General features: G+C 43.3%; 1 protein-coding gene across 3 annotated transcripts in view; it reads right to left on the bottom strand.

The window, feature by feature from the left end:
* The window catches only part of TGFBR3 (transforming growth factor, beta receptor III), a 210,077-nt gene extending 196,801 nt beyond the window's left edge, over window positions 1-13,276 (bottom strand). For all 3 annotated transcript variants that reach the window (XM_010860427.1, XM_010860425.1, XM_010860426.1), the window contains exon 1: window positions 13,069-13,276. The gene's annotated coding sequence lies outside the window, so the exon portion shown is untranslated. The remainder of the gene's footprint in view (window positions 1-13,068) is intronic.
* Between the last annotated feature and the right edge of the window lie 6 nt (window positions 13,277-13,282).

Consider the following 13,282-nt stretch of genomic DNA (forward strand, 5'->3'; position numbering starts at 1 on the left):
GACTCTTGAGAGTCCCTTGGACTGCAAGGAGATCCAACCAGTCCATTCTGAAGGAGATCAGCCCTGGGATTTCTTTGGAAGGAAGGATGCTGAAGCTGAAACTCCAGTACTTTGGCCACCTCATGCGAAGAGTTGACTCATTGGAAAAGACTCTGATGCTGAGAGGGACTGAGGGCAAGAGGAGAAGGGGATGACAGAGGATGAGATGGCTGGATGGCATCACCGACTCAATGGACATGAGTCTCAGTGAACTCCAGGAGTTGGTGATGGACAGGGAGGCCTGGCATGCTGCAATTCATGGGGTCACAAAGAGTCGGACACAACTGAGCGACTGAACTGAATTGAACTGAACCAATTACCAGATGGCACTAATGGTAAAGAACCCGTCTACCAATGCAAGAGACCTAAGAAATGCAGGTTCAATCCTTGGATTGGGAAGATCCACTGGAAGAGGGCATGGCAACCTATTCCAGTATTCTTGCCAGGAGAATCCCATGGACAGAGAAATGTGGTGGGCTACAGTCCATGAGGTCGCACAGAGGCGGACACGACTAAAGCAACTTAGCAGCACCAGCACCATGTACCAGAGTTTCCCTGGTGGCTTAGCGGTAAAGAATTCACCTGCCAATGCAGGAGACACAGGAGACACAAGTTCAATCCCTGGGTCAGAAAGATCCCCTGGAGAAAGAAATGGCAACCCACTCCAGTATTTTTGCCTGGGAAATGCCATGGACAGACAAGCCTGGTGGATTACAGTCCATGGGTCACAAAAAGTTGAATGTGCCTTAGCAAGTAAACAACAACCATGTACTAGGCACTATTCAGAGAGCTCATATGCTCTTAGTGTTCAGGAAACGGTAGCTTTGATTTTTAACTAGGTCACTGACAACAGCTCCATTCAAGACAATTTACTTTCAATTTTGATGGTTTTGAATCCCAGGGTTAAATTATGCTACAGCTTTGTATAGGGCCAATAACACCCTTCTAAGCCTTTGACTTCCTTGGCTGAGCTTCCTGTCCTGATGAGGCGGGCTCTGTAGAAACCATACTGATGTTATCACAAAAAGAGAGAGAGGTAAGTAACTCTAAAATGACTGTTACATTAATATAAATTAGCTCTATACTCAACCCAACCCCCTACCCCAAGAATTGGATGCTTCTTCAGAAACAGAATTTACTACCCCTTGGGTTTAAGTCATCGGTTTCAAAGGACCATACCCGCAACCAGCACTACTGACAAAAGCAAGTAGTAATTTCGTTTTTGTTTTTTTTCTTTTTGGCCACACTGCACAGCATGCAGAATGTCCCTAATGAGGGATAGAACTGGTGCCTTCTGCAGTAGAAGCGCAGTCTTAACCACTGGACCACTAGGGAAGCGTGCAAATGGTAATTTCAACTGCTGTCCTGAAAAGGGTTAAAACCTTTCTTCAAAATTAAGACAGTAATTTAATTTTTTCAAGGAGATCCAACCAGTCCATTCTGAAGGAGATCAGCCCTGGGATTTCTTTGGAAGGAATGATGCTAAAGCTGAAACTCAAGTACTTTGGCCACCTCATGCGAAGAGTTGACTCATTGGAAAAGACTCTGACGCTGGGAGGGATTGGGTGCAGGAGGAGAAGGGGACAACAGAGGATGAGATGGCTAGATGGCATCACTGACTCGATGGACGTGAGTCTCAGTGAACTCCGGGAGTTGGTGATGGACAGGGAGGCCTGGCGTGCTGCGATTCATGGGGTCGCAGAGAGTTGGACACGACTGAGCGACTGATCTGATCTGATACTCCAATGTCTTTTTTGTCTAAACTAAACAATTCTTTTCAAAGAAATTAGAACATCAAAGCAAAACTCAGGAGTTTGGCCTGGCAGTCTCAAGACCATTCCTTAGGGCATAGACCCGAAGCAACTCTAGAAGGTTCAGTGAGAGGCCCTGTGCATGGGCCCAGAGCCAAGGAAGATGTCAGGGCCACAAGGAAATTCTGCTCCTCTGCCCCCATACCCTCTCCCCCAGCTCTTCTGTTTAATGCCGTGTTTACTTTTCATCTTCGTAGTCCCATGGGTTAAAGGGCAAGCCACAGGCAGAGAGAAACCACAGCAAGCCCTAGCCTGTTAGAGGTAAAATGGGAGTCTTCCCAAACCACTTTAAGGCTGAGCAGAGCCCACTGTCACTGCTTCAAGTCAGACAATTAAAGAGGTCAGTGTTCTAGTCTGACAGGTCTTGAATGTGGATTTTTGAAAAATCAGATTCTCCCTCCAGACATACCTGATAGTGTTCCCTTTTCAATGCCATAAGTGTACATTTAACTGGATCTACAAGAAACCACAAATCTTGCTTCCTCTCATTTACATATTCATCCAACAAATATTTATCTATTTGCCTGCTCAGTCAGTGCCAGGTCTGTGTGGGGATTCAAAGGGGAATAAAATATACAAAAATCCCTGACATTGTGGAGCTTACATTCTAGTCAGGGGAGACCAAAACTATAAACAAGATATATAATTATACATGAGGCAGAGATAAATGCTGAGAAAATTAATAAAACAGAGAAGCAAGACAGGAAGGTTTGTTTGTGTGCATGTTTGTTTCAAGTAAGGACCTAACCCTAACCCTAAGAAGTGAACAGTGTAGATATCTGGGAGAAAAACATTACAAGCAACGAAAACAGCACATGCAAAGGCCCTGAGACAGAGTGTGTCTGGTATGGGAAAGGGAAGGCAGGTCAAGTAGCTAGAGTAGAGTAAGCAGGCCAGAAAATAGAGGGTGAAGTCAAAGAGGTAACAGGCAAGGGAGTCATGGGCTGGTTAAGGCTTTATGGATCATTATAAGGATTGGGGGTTTTACGCTGAGAAAGACAGGAACAAGAGTGTTTTAATTAGAGAAATGACAGCATCTGACTTAGGTTTTATCAGGGCCATTCTGGCTACTGGGTGGAGACTCCTGGAGAGGGGCAGAGGGAAGCACTGCTCCCCGCCCTGCAATCTTGGGCAGACCACCCAAGCTCTCTGTACCTGGCTGTCCTCATCTTTAGAGGGGCTTGGAAAGGATTATTTCTAAGCCCCAATCTAATCCTAAACTACATGATTCTGAGTTGATTTCCTTTGTCTTTTCTACAGTTACAATTCATATCAACTGCAAACTTGATCTTTCCCTCAAGCTTTAACAGAAGTGGAACCAAGTTGAAGAATTCCATTTGACAACATATATGGCCATGCCCACGCCACACACCCAGGTTACAAAGATGGGAAGACTCAATCCTGCTCTAGGGAAGTCTGGAGAGGAAGAAAGTAAATTCTCAGGAGGCAGCAGGAGAAAGACTCTAAGAGAAATAAAGGGAGGAAGCAATCAACCACCTGCCAGGAAGAGCCACGTGAAACTTCAGCAGAGAAGGTGATGATGGAGTTAAACAGGGGGCCACTGGAAAGAAGGACAAGGAGGGGATGCTAGAGAAAAGACCAGTACTAAAGGAACAGGGCATGAGAGCACAGGGTGTGCTCTGGAAAACATAAGGAGTCTTGTAGGAGCACAGTGAGGTTCATGGGAGAAGTGAAGGAAAATAGCTAAAAAGTAGGCTGGGCTACGTTGTGAGTAACCAGACATCCCATGCCAAGGATAATGGAACAGCAGATATTTTAAATAAAAGAAAGGAAAACACAGATCTGTATTTTAGAAGGTACCAATCATAATGGACGAACAATTTGAGAGAAAGATACTGAAACCAGGAAAACCAACTGGAATACATCTGTAATAATCCAGGTGAGATGATGATTTGGAAATAGAGAAGAACATGCCAATTGCAGGGCTTGACCTATAGACCTAGTTAGCCAATCTCTATTGTAGAGCTAAGATTGGTGTTTACATGTTAAAATGATGGAGAAAAGTCAAAGGAATGATAAAACATCATGATACATTGGAAATTATATGAAATTCCAATTTCTGTGTCCATAAATAAAGTTTCCTGGAACTCAGGGAAAATAAAGAAAATACCAATTGCTGCTGCTCCTGCTAAGTCGTTTTAGTCGTGTCCGACTCTGTGCGACCCCATAGATGGAAGCCCACCAGGCTCCCCCATCCCTGGGATTCTTCAGGCAAGAACACTGGAGTGGGTTGCCATTTCCTTCTCCAATGCATGAAAGTGAAAAGTGAAAGGGAAGTCGCTCAGTCGGGTCCGACTCTTAACAACCCCATGGACTGCAGCCTACCAGGCTCCTCCATCCGTGGCATTTTCCAGGCAAGAGTACTGGAGTGGGGTGCCATTGCCTTCTCCGAAATACCAATTGAGATCTGCTAAAAGTAAGACACCATGAGATTGGTGTGAGTCGGCTGGAGGAGGTAAGCAAAAGGAAGTTGAGTATGCCTGAGGATCCTAACTTGGCAACTGGTGCCACTTACTGACATGTGAAATACAGGAGTTAGGGGCTGGGGACCACAGAGAAATCGTATGCTGGGATTGGGACTTAGTTTTTTGGTTTTATTGTTGTTGTTTTCTTCTGTTTTTCAGCCCTCTCCAGGGGCATGTCACGTCTTCCCAGATGGCACAGTGGTAAATAATCTGCCTGCCAAAACAGGAAATGCAAAGAGACACAGGCTCAATCCCTGGGTTGGGAAGATGCCCTGGAGTAGGAAATGGCAACCCACTCCAGTATTCTTGCCTGGAAAATTCCATGGACAGAGGAGCCTGGCGGGCTACAGTCCATGAAACTGCAAAGGGTCTGACACGACTGAGCGACTGCACGCATACCAGGGGCATCTGGTATCTTAGTTCTCCAAACAGGGATGGAACCCACACCCTTTGCAATGGAAGCAGGAAGTCTCAACCACTGGACCGCCATGGGGCTTAGCTTTAACAGAAAAACTGACAGAATAGCCAGGTAGTTGCTGGAAATAAGGAGACAGACGCATGAAACTGGGAGTTAGGTGACCACTGTGACCGAAAAATATGAGCCATTGAATGATGGAGGAGTGGAGGGAAACATGGAAGCTGGAAAACAACGACCTACACAGAAAAGCACTGAGAAGGAAACCTGAAGAGATCGGGCAGGAAGTGGGGGAAACCAGGACAAAGTAGTTCCAGGAAACCAAGGTAATAAAACGTGGGAGAGAGTAAGGCACCAGAGAGAGGACACTTAAGATGCTGACTGAAAACAAGCTCGGAATTTTGCACTTCGCACCTTCTCTGGCACCCGCCCATCTGGGGTGACGGTGCAGTGGGCGTGGGAGCCCGCCCGCTGCAGGCCGAGGAGTTTGCCAGAGGTGAGAAGAAAAGAGCCAATCGCTGAACACCACTAGCCCCGAAGGACGATGTTGTTATGAAAGATTCTGTACCATCGGGAAAGTTTTATTCAACACTCTGGAGGCTTAAGGTGTGAGAAACAGGAACCAAGATCTGTTGGTGATCTTCTGGCAGTAGAAAGGAGATTTCTTAGTTAACACCTGGGTCTCATGGGACCACTAATCCTGAAACTAGCAGCAGGCTGTATTTAAGAAAGGCTAGTTGCTTCCGACAAGTGCTGAGGACAATAGATTCACTCACACGTCACCCAACTCCCAGTTAGGCTTCTCACCTCCGACTGTTCTCACACTAGCAAACCTAGTCTTTCTCCCAGAGCAGCTTTATACTAATCCGTAGGGACTACATCTTCATTCAAAGCATAGTATGGGGAAAAGAAAGAAGTGAAAGTGTTAGTGGCTCAGTCCTGTTAAACTCTTTGCCACCTCTTGCACTGTAGCCCGGCCAGGCTTCTCTGTCCAGGGAATACTCCAGGCAAGAATACTGGAATACTGGAGTGGGTTGCCACTCCCCACTCCAGGGGATCTTCCCCATCCAGGGGTCGAACTTGGATCTCCTCCATTGCAGGCAGATTCTTTACGGTTTGAGACAGGAGAAAGCCCACAAAGCATAGTATAAAGTGTAATAAATAAACCATAGCCCCAACCAGCTGGGATGATGCTGGAAAGCCATATCTGGCACCATTCAGACAGGAAAAGGCTTTACCAGTAATACCAGCTGGGTCCCAAAACACGGGGACCAAGCCCCTCAGTGTCAGCAGAAGCTGCCTAACTGCTCCTCTATTTGCACTCTGAGAAACAAAAAGGAGCTGAAGGAGGAAATGTCTTTAAACCTAAAATTATTCTTAATTTCCAATACAGACTGCTTGAAAAAAAAAAAAAATTGAAAGCCAACAGAATAGCAGATTTTTTTTTTTACTGTGCGCCTATGGTCCTTTCTCCTTTACCCTCTGAAAAAAATCAACCCAACCCCCAAAATGATCATTTTTCTTGGCCTAATTTCCCTATTTTTGTGATTTATAATTGGAAACAGACTGCTTTTTCCTGGCTTCAGGGAACAGGATCTTCAGGGTCATAAGAGTTGCCAACTACAGAATCTCAACCTTAGCAAAATTTCTTTTGCAAACCTCTTACCTATGTAACTACTAGAAATATATATTAATCCCCCCAAAAAAATTTAAATTTAAATGCCTTATATTATGCAAAAGTGAATTTTCCCCTGACAAATTAGACACTCCCCCCTCTCTCCTAGCCCCCCTATTCAATGAAGCTAAGTGGAAGCCTGCTTTGTGTTCAGTTATTTCCCATCTGAACATCATCAAAGCCTTATCTAACAAGGTATCTATATAGGATACTTTCTGGAAGTGTTTTTTTTTTTAAATTTGGTAGAACTGCTTCTACGGGAAATCTCCCTGTTTGCCCACACACTGAATAAAATTAAAACCTTCAATATCTTAGATAGCAGCCATTCTAGAAATGAAACAAAGAGGCCACAAACTGAAAAAAGCATATGTACCCCCCAAAATATGAAATGTATCAAGTAGGTCATCATTCTCCTGGCTCCTGTGTCAAAAACATGATGCATCCAATGGCTGCACAGCTTTGTACTGGATGATTATGATGGATTCAAAACAAAGCAGCTGCTATGGATTTTTTCATGATTCAGAGGGCACATTATAAACATACAGCAAGTAGCTGTGTTGTTGTTGTTTAGTCATTAAGTCTTTTCTGACTCTTTGTGACGCCATGGACTATAGCTTGCAGGCTCCTCTGTCTGTGGGATTCACTAGGCAAGACTACTGGAATGGGTTGCCATTTCCTTTTCCAGGGGATCTCTCCGACCCAGGGAGAGATCTCTGTGCATCTCCTGCACTGGCTCTTTACCACTGAGCCACCCAGGAAGCCCTAACTATCTCTATAAAGACACAAAAATAAGAAACTAAGAGGACTGTCTGCTCAGAAAGGATTTGACAAATAGAGACCAACAATAGTAAACATACCCATTTGGAAGATCAGAAACTTCTCCCACACATATAGGGAAGACCTTACATGCAGTGATGCAAAATGTATGTAATGAGTCAATGGTGCTTTCCCTCAAAGTTGAATTTCATTTGCCAGTCAATTGCACAAAATGTAATATAGTAAAATGAGATATTTATTCTTTATGGACACTCAGAAGGAGAGTTTTGTGTTTGAGTACATTTTGTTTTAAAGAAAAATACCAGAAAAGAGATAACTCAAAACAACACAGGGGAGTATCACACAAAAGTATTTAGGGTACCACATGAACACAAGGTCTTGAGATTGGAATCTAAATATTTCACCTCAAATAACCTTCCAAATATTAAAAAAAAAAAGCAACATTCTATTCCAGCAATCCTCATGCAGTTAATTATAAAATGAAATTTGCAAATAGCCACCAGTGTATTTTTGCATCCAATGAACAATTTCATATGTCAAAACACATAAATCACTAAAAATGCTAACGGAATTATACTCCCAAAAGGGAATCTTTTCACACACCAAATGGAATTAAGTATTCATCAAGTTTCCATTAATAAAATAGTATAATCAGAATTAAAAAACAGAAACCCTAAGTTCTGCTAGGCCGTCCACCTGGTCCACTTGGTGTTCTTACCCATCACTGGTGCTTAGCCATCACATCTGTAAACTCCAGACCTTTTCCCAGGGCAATCTGATCACAGGAGAGCTCAAGGACTAGTATCTGTAAAGATTGTTTTCTAAAGATCATTTTTTTTCAGGGACTAATCAACTTAAATGTGTTTTTACAAATGGCCCATCGGCAAATTCAAACAAAAAGCTGACCTTCAGCCTGTACCAGGGAAATGAATTATGAGCTTGGAAGCACAAACAAGCAGGTGCTTCTTCCTTCTTCTGCAAAAAGTACCCAACCCTGAAGTCCCCTTTCTCCCAGAGTCCAAGAATTAAGGGAAAGTATATGCCTCTGGATCACCATCCTTTTTCTTAAAGTGAAGACAGAGCTGACACGTCAGACTAGATTCTAAATTATTACTGTGGCAACAATTTAAAATTAAATCTTAAAAATGAACTTTGTCAGGCTAAAGGAATCACCAGCACTAGCAACAGACTTAACCTTTTTTTTTCTATAATTAATTATCTTAAGCAGGAACTAACAAGATAGCCTAAGGATGTGCTTCTGGAGACCATGTTTCAGACCTTGGGGGATAATCTCAATTTTAAATATGGTCTCCATCCCTTATACCTTTAGTTGTCAGCCTACTAAGTCTTGTTGTTTGACCTAGAAAACTGAAGAATAAAACATGCAGAAGAAGGTCCAAATGAGAGGGGCCCCATGCAGAAAATTTAAGAATGGTGCTTCAAACATTAAATACTGCACGTCTTGGTGGAGAAATAAAAACAATGTCCTCCTAAAAGAAAGCAAGAGGCTCGGAAATCTGTGCTAAATCTTAAAACTTTGCAAACAGAGAAAATAAATCTCAATGTCAGTTAACAAACAAATGTGCTATTTCAAAAGAAATAAAACAAGAAATCTAGAAATGGACAGAGCCCAGGAAATGGACCTAAATCCTTTTTTGTAAGGCACTTCGAAGCTGTGATTTATTTCAGCTTGACTAAAAACCGAACAAATCAGCAATAGCTTGTGCTTTATGAAACGCTACAAAAAGACAACGCTGTCATTCCAAGTGTTACTCTGAAGATGTGGAAGCCTCAAATGCCCTAGATTCACTCTTTTATATTCCAAACTATCCATGTTCCTAAAGGCAATACAAGATTGCTCTTAAGTTAAAGACCCCCAAATCACTATCTAACTTGAATCATGCAAAGTTCAAAATGTAGTTAACATTTTAAGTTTCAAAATTTCAAAAGAAGTTTAAAAATATAAGCAAAACGCTCCAGTGGAGACACTGAAACAGAGATAAAATCATTTATAAAATAACTGTTGAATTAAAAGAAAAAAAAAGGAGAAAAGCCAGAGTGTCCTCATTAACTAATGAACCTGACAATTATAATTAGTTTTTGTCCAACAGCAATGAGGGAAGAAAAAAATACAGTTTCAAAATGGATTATCAAGAACAGGGGTAATTTAAAATGACCACGGATCAAATTCATCCAGGAAAAATATTACAGCAATGTTGATACTTACCAGTGATCCTCTAAATGTTAATGGTTCTACCTGTTATGCTTAAAATGTAAAGTCAGAAATTTCCACAAATTTATGATCCTGGGAAGTTGGTCAACAGTTAGGTATTAAAGAGTCTGCAGAGATCACCTTCTTAGTACTCAAAGGACATTTGAGTTCTCTGTGTGCTTAGGCCCAGAGCAGGCCCTCAGAAAAGCAAGAATCACTTGACTTTTACAAGATATAATCAAGTTTGCATGCAAAAAGAAAGATTAATTCCTTTGAATCTTCAAAAAAATGGGACAATACTTCTCTTTAAGCAAACCAATTTTGTCAATAATGGTGGTTAAAAAAACAAACAAACAGGCTTTCCTAAACCCTAGGAAGCATTAAGGCATCCTGCTATCAGAGGACTGGCTAACTCCAACACCAGTAACCTTAAGCCTATTAGGGACTTGGGAGTTGCTACAAGTTTGCTGAATAAGTAAACTAAAAGACCATGGAAAACTAGACTAAATAAAATGCTACTCTGAAGTGTAACTGCAGTACTGAGATTTAGAAAGAAAGGACTAAGTTTGAAAGTTACTTTAAAATAAAATCCACTTGACCCTAACTTGGTAAATGAAATAAAGTACCTGATACTCAAGAAGCAAGAAAGGAAACTGACCTACAAAATTGCAGAGATGAAAAACTTTTTTAAAAAGTTAGTGTAACTGCTTTTCCAAGCATGTTAATTCCTAAATATTGCTTATATATTTATCTGTAGACACACTGCATCTATACTAAACAAACATGTTATTTCTGAACTATTATCATACTAAAATATAAGCCTCTGAAGAATGTTCTGGAATAGAAACTCAATTTAACAATTCCTTATTGTCTTGCACTCAGATGTTAATGAAAAATGATAATGACAGGATTGTGAGAACACCAGCCTTCCTGAGAACAAATTCACTATATCCACTCTTCTACAAAAGACAAATGAGCTTCATTACAAAAGAACTCACAATGTATCTCTCTGGACTCCCAGTTCCCCTAGATAGTTTAAAATATTATTCAAAGTACACAAAATTATTTTACATATGCCTCTTAATGAAAACAAATGGAAATAAACTGTGTGTGTATTTAATATCTGTCCATACACCACAGAGTTCTAGACATATATCCAATACATAGGCCCTGTCCTCAAAGTTATTCTTACACTCATCAGTTGAAATTAAACCCAGTTCTCCAAAGTCAAGTCAGAAAGCAAGTTGGTTATTTTGCTAGATAAAGCCACAACATTTTCCATTCCTGAAATGTATGCTGAATACTCTAAAAAAAAACTGGTTTAGGTGCCTAACAGACATCAATACATAGTGTGCTATGCTCCCCCTATTGGCTAATACTCAAAATAACAATGAATTCCCCAGGGGTTGCCTTTGAAGTGCTGGGGTTCAAAAGTAAGTTGGTGATTTTTATGTTTAAAAACATGAGCTGGGTCAACAGTTGTTAAGCAAAGGTGCCATGTAATGGTCAGATTCCATCAAAACAGGAAAAATTAAAGTTGACAAATGACAAAGAGAAACTGAAGGGCTGAAAACATGCTGAAGCCTTGAAACACTAAACAATGCAGAATTGAAGCCAAAAGCAGAGAACATCAAGAAACAGAGCAACATCCTTTAACTGACACAATGGCATGAAATCAATTTCATTTTAATAGCCCTTGAGGGGGTAAGAATTATTTCCCTGCCTCCTGTGCCAACCCCAAGCTGTTTCCTAAGGAAGCCAAGTAACCCTGACCAACAATGTCTAGAGAATTAATATGAGAAATGAAGTTTAAAGATCTAAATTAATTAATATAAATCAGAGTTCTATTTATAATTACTTGGAGCCAGTTTCAGAGAAGCTGAAATTTGGCACCCCCATGGGTAGATCACCTAAATTAATCACGGATACCTGATTTGTGTTTCAAGAGATGTGTGTTCAACTCAGTGGGAAGTTGAAGGATGGGAAAAGCTGCCCAGACTCACCGCACACAAATCTGACTGCACTTGCTGCTCTCTGCTGAGTGGCTAAGCTTGCTCTGGAATCAGACAGAACTAACAGTTGTGTAATAGCCTGGGCAAGTAACTAACTTCTAGTGTCTTATCTGCAAATTAGGGCTATTAATAGTGTTTTTTCCAGAGAGTTGGTGTAACGATTAAGTGTCCATAAGGCATTTAGGAGAGTGTCTGGCACAGAGTTTGGGCCCAATAAACGTTAGCTTTTATTATTTCCGGAAAGAAAGTAGCTAATTTCACACTGGAGTACCTGTTTGCAACCTAAAGTACTATTCCAGGAAAATTAAAAGGTCTTGACATGTGCTTTGCTACTTGTGGGAGACTTATCTCCTCCCAAACCGATTGCTTATTTCTCTTGGAAGGGATGCAGAGTTCAGAAAAAGTCTGGTTCCCCATCTTAGTCTGTCATTCCTACCATCCCTTACCCTCCACGCTCCGGTCCAGTCTCCACTGGGCTCAGGACAAGCACAGCTAATAGCGGTGCACAGGCACTGTTCTAGTACTTTACATATTTTAAATCATTCAATCCTCACAGTAACATTGAGGCCAATACTATTATTATTCCCATTTCACAGCTAAGGAAATGGAGTGATTTTCTTCTCTCAGCTCTTTTTTGTAGACACTAAATCCATTAAGTTCTATTCGGTCAAGGTGGGAGCCAGTATTGGTGGCTCAGATGGTAAAGAAACTGCCTGCCAATCAGGAAATCCAGGTCGGGAAGATCCCCTGGAGAAGGGAATGGCAACCCACTCCAGTATTCTTGCCTGGAGAATCCCATGGACAGAGGAGCCTGGAGAGCTAGCCACAGTCCATTACAGTCCATGGAGTCGCAGAGTCGGTCATGAATGAGCAACTAACACACACACACTGTCAAGGTAATTCAAGTTTGACAAGCTGGTTCCCTACACTAAATGATTCTGGAAAGTGAAGCAAATGCCCTAATAAGAACAAGACTGCAAGAAGATTCTCCTAGCAACAGTCCAAGAGTTTCCAGATTATTCTAACCAAATGAACATGCTAAGGGAAGCCTTCAAAATAAACCGGGAAAGGTGGCTAGCAAGTTAAAGCGGGAGGGAGGATTCTCTGCGGGACTCTGGGCTGCAGCGCTCGGCGCCGCCCGCAGTGCACCCTGAGGGCGCGGCCCGCGGGGAGTGAAGCTCCTGTTGGTGCGCCAGTGCCGGGGCCGCAGCCTCTGCAATGGCAATTGAGTATAAACCCACAACAAATCTTTCCCACCGACGGTGTCACGCGCCTGGTGGGAAGTGGCCAGCGCGCCCCGCGGAGGTCAGAAGAAACCGCGGAAAGGAAGAGTGAGGGCAGGCGCGGAGCAGATGTCCTCCCCAGCACACCGCATCGCCCGGAGCGCTGCCCACCCGGGACGGCCGCTCCCCTGTGCACCTCACAGCGTAAACACCAACCGACCAACGCCGCCCCCAAGAAGCCCAGGGGTCCGGGCGGCCGGAGCGATCCCGGCCGGGAAACAGGCGCGGAACCTAGCGCAACGCCAACAGCCCCCGCGCAGCCTGGAGAGCCCTCGGCCGGCACGGGTGCTGGGCTAGCCTGGCGGCCAAGGGCGTCCCGGCGCGGGCTGCAGCGCCGCTAGGCTGAGCCCGCACGTACCTCGGAGGCAGTGTGTCAAACGGAGATCCACCCGCCACAAGTTGCAGGAAAGCAGAGCAAAGTTTCCCCGCCCAGCGCCCGGCGGCCGCGAGCTCCGGCAGCTGCTGCGCCGCGGCGCAACTACGCCATCCCGACCCGCCGGGGACTTTCTCCTCCTGCAGGGAGCTCAGGGAATCGCGCAGGGAAAGTGGCCGGGCACGAGAGCCGCCGACTT

This window comes from Bison bison, unplaced genomic scaffold, assembly GCF_000754665.1.
Source record: "Bison bison bison isolate TAMUID 2011002044 unplaced genomic scaffold, Bison_UMD1.0 scf7180017864466, whole genome shotgun sequence".
In the NCBI taxonomy this organism is placed as follows: Eukaryota; Metazoa; Chordata; class Mammalia; order Artiodactyla; family Bovidae; genus Bison; species Bison bison.